This window comes from Kogia breviceps, chromosome 8 (assembly GCF_026419965.1).
Source record: "Kogia breviceps isolate mKogBre1 chromosome 8, mKogBre1 haplotype 1, whole genome shotgun sequence".
Taxonomy (NCBI): Eukaryota; Metazoa; Chordata; class Mammalia; order Artiodactyla; family Physeteridae; genus Kogia; species Kogia breviceps.
The window spans coordinates 34,746,812-34,758,403 of record NC_081317.1 but is presented as its reverse complement, the minus strand read 5'-3'; the positions used below and the strand labels follow the sequence as shown (position 1 = coordinate 34,758,403).

General features: G+C 43.0%; 2 pseudogenes; both read left to right on the top strand.

Annotated features, from left to right (window-relative positions):
- Positions 1-31: 31 nt before the first annotated feature.
- Positions 32-11,592, top strand: part of LOC136794753 (serine/threonine-protein kinase MARK2 pseudogene) — a 14,312-nt pseudogene continuing 2,751 nt past the window's right edge.
- LOC131760789 (serine/threonine-protein kinase MARK2 pseudogene) overlaps positions 9,912-11,592 on the top strand; it is a 25,652-nt pseudogene continuing 23,971 nt past the window's right edge.

The following is an 11,592-nucleotide window of genomic DNA, read 5'->3' as shown; positions in this document are numbered from 1 at the left end:
GAAGTAGGCGTTGCGTGCGTTAGCGCCGCCGCGCCCCGCCCCGCCGGTTGCGTGGACTGAGGTCAGCGCGGTGGCGTTGCAGAAGCTGCGGGTGCGGAGGAGTTGTGGAGCTGACCCCTAGAGCCGGGAGCGTGAGGATCTGGAGTCTGTCAGAATTGGACCTGCGGGTAAGAAACGGCCGGTGTGGCGACCGCCGGGGCTTGGAAGCGAGCTGGGGTCTCGGGGAACGGAGCCCACAGAGTGGCCGCCCCGCCATGTTGGAGGACGCGGGGCCCAACGACGTCTCACTTATCCCTGGTTCGCAGTTGCTCGGTGCTCAGCCGCCAGCTACCGCGGGTTAAGCAGTTCTGCTTTGTCGGCTCCTATCCAGGGTCGCAAACTGAAATGCTGTGGCGCCAGGCGGATGATATACGCCAGTGTAGCAGCGGCTGACGGGGACATTGTATGCCCACAAAATTTCTTTTTAAGTTTATTTGTTTTTGGCTGTGTTGGGTCTTCGTTTCTGTGCGAGGGCTTTCTCAAGTTGGGGCAAGCGGGGGCCTCTCACTATCGCGCCCCTTTTGTTGCGGAGCATGGGCTCTAGACGCTCAGGCTCGGTAGTTGTGGCTCACGGGCCTAGTTGCTTCGCGGCATGTGGGGTCTTCCGAGACCAGGGCTCGAACCCGTGTCCCTTGCATTGGCCAGCAGAGTTAACAAGTCGGAGAGGTCATGTCGTGACTGGAGAAGGGATTCAATGAGTTTTGGTTTTTGGAGCTTATGGACATAAACAGAAAATATTGATTAATACAGGATGGTTTAAACAAGTGATGCAGTGAGTGGAACAGTCCATAGTGTCCCAGAGAAAAAAAGCCATTTTGAAGACGTGTAGTCATCTGTAGAGCTAACATATCACCCTTACTGTGTACTGAACACTCATGCGTATGCTGTACATGCGTGCATGTGTCAGTCCTTCCAACCGCCCGGTGAGGTAGATGGTATTCTTGTCCTATTTGATATCTAAGGAAACTGGAGCATAGACAGGGTAAGTTATCCCACATGATAAATCTGGTGAATGACAGAGGCAGCATTTGGACCCAGGGAGTCTGATCGGTCTGAGTCCGTGGTCTCACCACCCCACCAGACAACCTCAGCGTCTGCAGTACCACCTCTGCCACATAATGTTACATAATGCCCAGGGTGGCTGGGGTACCATATGACTCCGACCCACATCAATACTCTGAATATGATGTATGTCTAAAGGCCAGAGTTTAGACGTTAAATTCTTTCCTTAATTGATTACTTAATGGTGAGCAGAAAGACAGCGTGACTTCAACAAGAAGAGAGCATGCCCAAATCGTTTATTAGAGTCCTTAATAGGATGAAGAAGGATTTTGACAAAGTGGACCCAGGCGATAGAGTTAAAATTGTTTTCAGATTCATTAAATCTTTAACCTGAGATTTCCTTCCGGGTTAGGAAAACATTCAGTGATTTGAAGATGGTATTTATGTAAGAGCCAGTTAACTGAGGATCCACTTTAAAGATGTTTCGAAAACTAGGATCTCTGACATTTATTTTTCTTATATTTACTCACTGGATAGGACATAAAGGAATTCAGTAATCTCTTTCAAGGAGCTTATCAACAATCACCATTTTAATATCTTCTTAGACTTTTCAAGTAAAAAAAAAAAGTCTGGAAAATTTTACTACTGCATTGAAAAACTTAGAAATAAAAGAACCTGTGAAGGTATGTTTCAAATTTATATGTTTCAGGTCGGATTCTCGTCCTTCTGAAATAGTCAGACAGCCTCGCCATGCACCAGAAGTACTATAAACCAAAGCAGGGGGAGATTGATCTTGGTACCACCTGCACACGGCATCTTCATTCTTGTAAAGTGCAGCGTGTGGCAATAGCTCGGCCTTTGGAGAGACACGTTAAAAAAGGGAAGTTGGGTACCGTCCCGACCTATAAAGGTAACTTGCCATTTCAAAAACTAAAGAGCCAAAAACCAAAACCTTCCTTCCAGCTTTGAGATCTAACATCAGATCATGATTTTGGTGCATTGCCAAACGTAAGTCTCCGTGGCTTAGGAAAAAACTTTTTTCCCTGTTGTCTACATAGTATTGTATAGTGAGAAAAAAGTGGACTGTTGGCTTGATGGAGAGTTAAGAGGCCTGGATTCCTGTCCAAATTCAGCCACTTAATTAGTTTTCTCTGTCTCCAACCATGAAAACAAAGGATACCTCTGAACAAGCATTATGTCATATGTGTCACATTATGCCACATTTAGTCGGCACTGTTCCGTTCCTTCCATCCCAGCATGGGTTGAAACTTTACTGAGCATACTGGAGCCTTTGAGAAAGTCAAATAAAGAGCAGCCCTCTTCTCCATTCAAGTTCTGAACCAACCGATAAAGCAAAAGAGTGAGCAGGTAGAGAACCAAAATACTCCCTTTATACTGAGAAAGGCTGGAGTAGAGGGTGAAGCTTGCATCTGTTAGCAGATGGTCCCTGATACTGAACCTCAGAATACAATAGGCTTGTCCACCCAGCGAGACAGTGTTGGAGCACCACCTAGGCAACCTGCTCCTCCAAGACTTCCAGCCTGGAATACCTCCTGCCTCCTGGCAACTGACTTGGAAGAGTAAGGACTGTACAACGTATGACCAGGTTCTTCCGCCCCAATCAGTCTGAGTCTATAATGGTCTGTTGCTTTTGGGCAGGGAGTGGGGTCCTTTATTTTTACACAACAGGCTATCTTGTTAGTTCATATTTTTTTCGTTAATAATGTAATTGCATATTTAGGCTTACAGCCTTTTCACTGGTTATGTGATATAGCTGAACGGGTATGTCCTAATATACAACCCTTTTGTACGAGTGATGCCATCCACAGTAAAAGTAATGATGTATACGTTAAACCGGTAATAAGAGAATACATACTTTTTCTTTCAGTGTCACTCTTACCAGTTTAATGGGTAACTAAAGTATATGGTATCAGTATGGCTGTGATCTGTATGTCAGCCCAGGAGGGAGATCTGTACAAAGGATACATTTTTAAGACAATGCACATGGTGAATAAATATATTGTTAGAATCTAATACAGCATACAGTAATTGCTAAGTTATGTATTTATTGGTATGCAGAGGAGACAGTGTATTGTGTAATAATTTGACATAAAAGGTAATTGGTGAACGGTCTGTACTAGGTCTTTTAAAACAACCATAGTGAGATTTTCTTTTCTCTTTTTTTCCCCACAAAGTCTATTGAAAAATACAACAATAGTGATACTCCTTGATGCTGTGACTATTTACATATGAGACACACACATACACACACACCAACGCTAGTTCTGGCTTCTCATTAGCTGGGTTTCCTATAGATTCCTGTACTTCCACTCCCGTAATCCAGTGTTGAGGATCCCTGGGTTCCTTCTGGCCTTCTCTCTCCTCATCTTCCCTAGGGAGGAACAGGGATCCTTGTATTTCCAGGTTTTCGGGCATGGGACAACGAATACTAAGGGCCGAGGGAATAATTCGTCGTTCTGCGTGATGATTGTACTGCAGGCTTTGTAGATACCTACGGCAGGACAGACAGGTCTGTAGCTGAAGAGAAATCACAATGGGAAGGGACTCTCTCTCACTGTCACCGAAGAATTAAAGAACAGAGCAAAGGCAGAAATGGGATATGATTAGAAACAAAAATGAAAAACTCTACAAGATGGTGAGAAGGGTGACATGTAGATTCTGGAGACGTGGTTCTGTGAAACTGGTGGCTCTTAGACACAGAAACATACCTGCCCCTAGCAGCAGCCTTGCTTTAGAAAGTCATTCAGATTAACATGTAGATAATGAAAATAGGTCAGTATTTGATGTGATACTTTTTAGGGACGACTCTTCTGTGTGCCGGGCACTATAAGGAATAGAGATCTGAATTGAGCATCGTTGTTGACATTTAGAAACTTTACAGTTGAGTTGAGAAAGAAGAGTGGTAATAGCCTGAAGAATTAGGTAAGTCATACGAGAAATCAAAACAGGAGATATCACAAGAAGAGGCGAATAATTCACAAGAAAAGTAATGGAACAACTAGGGCTTCAAACACTTAGACTAAGCAAGACACCACTCCAGGCTAGTCTGGGAATGCATCACGGACTAGTAAGTATTGATATATAGAAAGAGGAGGGATATCCTAAAAGCTTAGGTTGAGGCGAGCAAAAAAATCATACAGCCAGAAAGATAAGAGGGTGGTTCAGCAAACATGGTGGGAACCAGAGAATTTCAGGATCTGAGAGATCGGTGAATGCTTCCAAACATGTAGGTTGAGATCAGATTGTGAAGTCTTGCTTGTCAGACTGAGGAGCTTCATTAACGTTTTTCTAGTAGCCAGTAACAAGTTCTCAGTTCTGCTACCAGATAGGACATAGCAGATGGCAGAAAGCCATTACTTCCACTGAAACAGCTTAAAAAGATACATAAATTTTAAAAAATCTCTTTTTAATGGAAGCAAAGAACTAAAATTACAGACCGAGGGGAGCCCTTCCTACATGAGCTGAGATGGCCAACTGTGTACTTCTCTGGGAGCATTTGTCAAGTCTAGGCCAAGGCTGAAAATTCGGGTAGCATCAGCAGCGGGGCCCTCCTAGGGGAAGGGAAGGAAACCAGCGGAGCACCTGACATGTAGGCCAGTGTGACCAACCGGGGTCTGTAAATACCCCTGATGTGTGGCTGGTTTTCCTCGCGGGATGTGTGCTGAGTGATGAGGGGGCATGGTAGGCTAGAGGACTGAGACTTCTAATCATCAAATCACGTTTAAAAGGAAGCTAAGTAACAGAACATTGGTTTCCCGAGGGCAACACCAATTTTCTGTGGTAGGAAAAAATGTTTATGAGAGCTGAAAAACATCCTGTTTTAAAGTTTTAAACGAGATTTAGAAAATTTGTCACCAGGAGGTGGGGAGAACGCAAGGAGGAGTGCAGACCGTGATAAATGAGGATGGCTGTTCTACGAATGAATCACAGAACCACACTGCAGGGGGTGGGAAGGAAGGGGATGACCTAAGTCACTCTGGAAGTGGGTTCTCACTGGACACCATAAGGCAGTAGACAAAAAGAATACTATACAAATAGTGTACTCTAGTTGGTAATTTCTTGTTTTGCTTTCACAGGGGTATGTGTTAGCAGCTCTGAAACTACGACCAAGAAAATACATTGCAGATAACGAAAGCCTGGCTTCTCCCTGTCAGAGACAGAAGTTTACAAACAGGAAAAAGGTACGGACTATATAATAATGACCCTGTGTGCTGGAATGGCATTCAAGGTTTCAGTATGAACGCATAGATACAGGGAGGAAAAAAAAAAATTGCGTGTGTGTGCGCACGCGTGCACGCATATTCAAGGATCAGGGTATACACAGTCAACCTTTTAACCCTCCCAATGGCCAAAGCTAGCATGCTTTGAGCAACAAAATAATGATAGTGTTGGATTTCAGTCCCTCGATATATATGTAGATACAGATATCTATAACTATGTCTAGGTATATATGCATCCCCTGGAGTCTATATGGATATCCATAAAGTGCATAAATGGGGAAGAAGGGACAACTCTTCCCTTCCAGAGGATTCCAATTAGCAGAAGTAGAAGGAACGAAGGAAGTAGAAGGTCACGGTTAGAACAACTTCGGGATAATTGTTGTAGGCACAATGCACAGTGGACGCTAACATTGAGGGATAGTACTTTAAGAAGAAGCAGAGTATTTGTACAGTGTCAAAGGATTGTCTCTCAAACAAGTATTTATTAATTACAAGGAGAAAAATAGGAACTTAATAGACAGGAAACTTGGCAGAAACTACCTGAACCAAGGATCAAGTCACTAGTAATAGGACTTAGTGACCTATTGTTCCCCCTGTTAGTTTGCATTAAGAAGGGCAATAATGCATAACCGCGCTCTAATCTTGAGAAAACACTAGATAACCCCGGATTGAGGGACATTCTACAAAACCTGTAGCCAGTGTCATGGTCAAAAGTGTCAAGGTTATGAAAGACAAGAAGAAATTGAGGAAGCATCACAGATCGGAGGAGGCTAGAGAGGCAAGGCAACAAAACACAATGTGGGATCCTGGATTAGACCTCGGGCAGAATAAAGGACAATATTGGAAAAATGGTAAAATCCCAAAATGTTGCTACGTAAAAGCCCAGAATATTTGGGATTTCATCACCCTGTACACGAGAGAGGACCCAAGCCTGACATTAGTGTTTAGATTGTAAAATGTGGACTTTGTTCGGTGTCCTTGCGGAGTTACTAAAGGTTACAACGTATTTCAAACTGCCAAGAAAATAGAGGGGATTTCCTAGAAAAATTTATCTGAGTTGGAAATAAAGGTGTACCTTTTCCACTGTCCCGATAATGCTGCCCACTGCTTGTAACCTATGTAGGCCTTAGAGAAGGAAGGGAGGGAGGGAGGGAGGGAGGGAAGGAAGGGGAAAGAGTCAAGGAGAGAAGGAGGAAAGGACAGAAGGAAGGAAAGAAAGGAAAGGAAAGAAGGAAGTAGTACATACATCGTTGAGATCTCTGAGGTGTCCCATTACTTATCTTCTGTGTGGCTCAGCCTCATTAGGCTAACACAGTCTTACAAGTTACTGTAAAATGGTTGATTTTTGTGTTCATCAAGTGACCTTGGAAACTCCAAGGCCTGTCGCAAGTGAAGGGGACTTTCAATTCCAGCACCATGAATGTTTTCTAGAAAGACTCACTGCTCATCTTGAAGCCCTATACACTTGACCCTTGCACAATGTGGGAGTTGGGGCGCCCCCCTTCCCCGCCAGGCAAAATCACAAACAGAGTTCTTCTATCCCTAAATCATCTGTCAGCTCAGACTTCTATAAAAGAGGGAAGCTTTTTTTTTTTTTTTTTTTTTTTTTTTTTTTTTTTTTTTTTTTTTTTTTTTTTTTTTTGGTATGCGGGCCTCTCACTGTTGTGGCCTCTCCCGTCACGGAGCACAGGCTCCGGACGCGCAGGCCCAACGGCCATGGCTCACGGGCCCAGCCTCTCCGCGGCATGTGGGATCCTCCCGGACCGGGGCACGAACCCGCGTCCCCTGCATCGGCAGGCGGACTCTCAACCACTGCGCCACCAGGGAAGCCCGAGGGAAGCATTTTTGTGTGTGTGTCAGCCCCTTAACGAGATAAAAGTTAATTTTATTCTCTGCTAATAACGTTGGACGTGATTCTGTGCCAACGTCCTAATCAAACAGTGTCTAAACAAAGGAATAAAGTAGTTCCTTGAAAACACTAGGTGACAGATTTAATCTGTAAACCTAAATGAAATATTATGAGGCTCCATCAGCTTTGTGTATAGAGGGAAAGATACCTGTCTATTCTCAGTGCTACTTTTTCCTTTCTCTTTGCGGTGTCCCTGTATGTTGAACATCCAAATAATTTGTAATGATAAATAGTGCATGTTAATGAGTACTTTGGTATAATACATACTATCGAGGGTGGCACCATGAGAAATCATAATTTAGTAGGAACTGTCCATTGTGAGAGGCGGTACGGAGGACAGAGGATGCCACTTTCAGGCGATCATAGTCACTACTGAGGTGGCAGAGGTTGTGTGCTGCCCTAGGGCGGGGCCGGTATCTCCTGTCATCACAGCTGGACTCAGAACAACCTTGGGGTGTTGACAAATTATATGATGCTGCTGCTGCATCCTCACAGCGCGACCCAGGCAACGTCCAGGACACTGGAACAAAAGCACAATGCGGTATACACAATGTCGTGAGCTCATGCATGCTGGGGTTCCCAAACCGTGTGCTGCGGCGGCATTGCTGAGGACTAGCTACAGGGAGGGGGTCAGCTGTCCCCGAGGGAAGTGAGGGAGGATGGAAGCCCAGCTCTAAGGACCAGACAGCCCTCCTTCAGAGCCAGAAGTTTCCTTTCCTCCTCTTTTCCCCCAGAAACTTCGACCACCTCTGGGCAGAAGGGGAAAGGACAGGGCCCATCTGTAATTGACCAGGCTTAGGTTCGGCAGTGACTGTGCTTAAAACCAGAAGCCATGGGCAAGGTTGGGTTTTCCTGCTCAGAGCAAAAATGAAGGCTCTGTGTTGAGGTGAGTTCAGTTACAGAAAAAAAAAAAAAAAAAATTTGACATGCAGTTCTTAAATTTTTCTGTACTCATAGCACCTATTAATTTTTCTTGTAATGTGTTTTATGCTTGAAAAGGTCTTTCCCGTCCTGATAGTTCTAGTCCAGTTTAGCTACTTTTCCACTGAGCACTTTAATCAAGTCAGAATTTATTCTGACGTACGTGATGTCTGAGAGTTTGAGCTCTCATTTTGCTTTCTTTTCTTACATTAGTTGACCAATTTCCCTCATACAATCTTTTTTTTTTTCCTAACAACATTATTGTGATATAATTCACATACTGTACAAGTTGCTGTTTAATGTATACAATTGAATGGTTTTTAGAGTTGTGCCACCATCGGCACAGTCAACTTTAAGACATTATCACCATCCCCCAAAGAAACCCTGTCCCCTTTAGCATCTACTCCCAATTCCTCCCATGGCCTCTCCCCCTCAGGCCTGTCACAACTGACTGTTGAGCTACTTTTTTCTCTAGAGGTTTACCGAGTGTAGACACTTCGTATGAAGAGAATCATACAATCTGTGGTCTTTTGTATCTGCCTTCTTCCCTCCCTGACCATGATGTCTTTAAGGTTCATCACCTTTGTAATACATATTAGTACTCTATTCTTTTTAATGGCCAGATGATATTCCATTGTACAAATACACCACATTTACCTATCGGTCAGTTAGTTCCAATTTTGGGAGCTTTATTATGGCTTTGATTTGAGTTACTCCCACTTTTTGGTTCTTATAAACAATGCTGCTGTGAACATTCACGCACAAGTTTTTGGGTGAACCTGTTTTCGTTTCTCTTCGGTCCATACCGAGGAGTAGAATCACTGGGTCATATGGTAACCCATACATGGAACCTTTCGAAGAACTGTCAGACTGTTTTCCAAAGTGGCTAGACCATTTTACATTCCCGTTTGCAAAGTATTAAGGTTCCAATTTCTGCATGTCCTCATCAACACTTGCTACTATCTCTCTTTGTGATTAGCATTTCCCCAATGACTAATGATGCTAAATATCTTTTCCTGTTCTCATTGGCCATGTGTAAGTCTTTATGGGAGAAACGTCTATTCAGATCCTTTTCAATATTTTAATTAGTTGATTTGCGTTTTTATTATTGAGTTTGAGTGTTCTTTGTATGTTTTGTTTTAGAAACAAGTTCCCTTTCATATATATGATTTTAAAATACTTTCTCCCACTCTGTGGGCTGTCCACTTTCTCGATCATGTCCTTTGTAGCAAACAAAGTTTTTAATTTTGATGTGGTCGAATTTATTTTTGTTGTGGTTGTAGCTTGTGTTTTGGTGTCATGTCTAAGAAACCATCTCCTAATCCAAAGCATGAAGATTTATGGCTACACTTTCTTCCAGGAGCTTTAGAGTTTTAGCTCTTAAGTTTAGGTGTCTGATAAGTTTTGCCTTAATTTTTTGTATATGTTGTAGGCTAGGAATCCAAGCTCATTCTTTTGTATGTGGCTATTCAGTTGTCCTGCACCATTTGTTGAGGAGACTATTCCTTCCCCGTTGAAGGGTCTTGTCACCTTGGCAGAAAATCAGTTGACACCGATACATGGATTTATCGCCACACTTGCAACTCTCTTTGCATCAATCTGTGTGTCTATGCTATGCTAGTACCACACTCTCATGATTATCACAGTTTTGTAGTAAGTTTTGAAATTGAGAAGTCTGAGCCCTCCAACTCTTCTTTTTCTAGATTGTTCTGGCTATTCTGAGTCCTTTATATTTCCACATGAATTTTAGGATCAGCTTGTCAATTTCTGCAGAGAAGGTGGGATTTTGAAAGGGATTGTGTTGAATCTGTAGATCAGCCTGGGGAGTGCTGTCATCTGAATAATAGTAAGTCTTTTGATCCATAAATATAGGATGTCTTTTCATTTATTTAAATCTTCTTTAATGTCTCGGAAAAAAAAAAAACAACTTTCTGTAGTTTTATACTGTTTATTTTTGTTTGAACTATTCTTCCCTCTATGATGGCCTGTTAAACTCATTTTACATGGGTCTGTTTCTCTACTCTAATTATATTCCATGACTCAACGTCTATTCCTGTACTAATGCTGCACTATTTTACTACAATAGCTTTACGGCATGCTTTGACATCAGATAAGGAAAGTCTTTCTATACCTCTAGTAATTTGCTTTTCTGAAACTTACTCGTCCTCACTCATTCCTCCCACATGAATGTCAAAATTATCGTTAAGTTCCGAAAAAAGAATTCTACGGTAATCTGAGTTGGAATTACGTAACATGTTTCAGTTCACTTAAAGAAATGGACTGTTCGGCTTTTCTGTTACATGGTTCAACGGTGTGTTACAGTTTTCTTTATAGGTTCTGTGATGGTTAGTTTTATGTGCCGTTTCTCACCCATACCTGATCAGGTGAAATTTAATGAGGCTTTGGACTTGGAATTGGTGTTGGAATGGGTTAAGACCTCTGGGGATATTGAGATGGGGTGAGTGTATTTTGCCCATGAGAAGGACGTAAATTTTGGGGGGACCAAAGGGCATAATGTTCCGGACCCGTTTCTGTCCCCTCAAAATTTATATATTGAAGCTCTAACCACCAGTGTGACTGTATTTGGAGGTAGGGTCTCTAAGGAGGTTAGGGGTTAAATGAGGCCATAAGGGTGGGGCCTTAATCTGACAGGAGTGGTATCCTTCTCAGAAGAGGAAGAGACCCCAGAACTGGGTGTGTGTGTGCACGGAGAAGAGGCCATGTGAGGATGTAGTTAGAAGGTGGCTGTCCACAAGCCAGAAAGAGAAGTCTGACCCAAACCAACCCCGACAGCACCTTGATTCTGGACTTGTAGCCTCTAGAACTGGGAGAACATAAATTTCTGCTGTTTAAGGCACCCCATCTGTGGTGTTCTCTTTTGGTGCCCTGCAGACTAAGACAGGGTCTACTACACATTTCTTAAGCATTTTTTCCCAGGTATTTTTTTTATTATAATAGCATTCAAGGTGGTATTTGGAATACTGGTTCTGAGACTTCTGTGCACATATTACTAGTGTTCCTCTGCTCCTTTTCTTGAAGCCTGCTCTTGTCCCTGTTGCCTCAGATCCATCTATCTTGTAGCTTGTTATTGAGCTGCTGCATTCAAAGGGACCCGACCTTGGTTATTAACCTTTGTACTGGAGACGGAGACACTGTGATTTCCAAATGCAGTCCTTGAGGTCAGACACATACATTCATTCATCTTAGAGACCGGTCGGACTTTCTCCCCAAATTAAAAACAAGACAGTATTAGAAACGAGGTGATGATTTGTTACGTGTGTGTGCTTTCTTATATATTAGTCTCTTAAATCAAACAGAAAACAAAAAGCGGAGCTACAAGCCAAAGTTACGAGAGTACTAGCTTTTCTCATCACCCGTCTATCTACTTTTACCCGAGGTCTTTATTTCTTCCTAAGGCTTTGAGTTACTACTGTCCAGGGTCCTTGACTCCAACCTGAAGAACTCCCTGTGGCAAGGCAG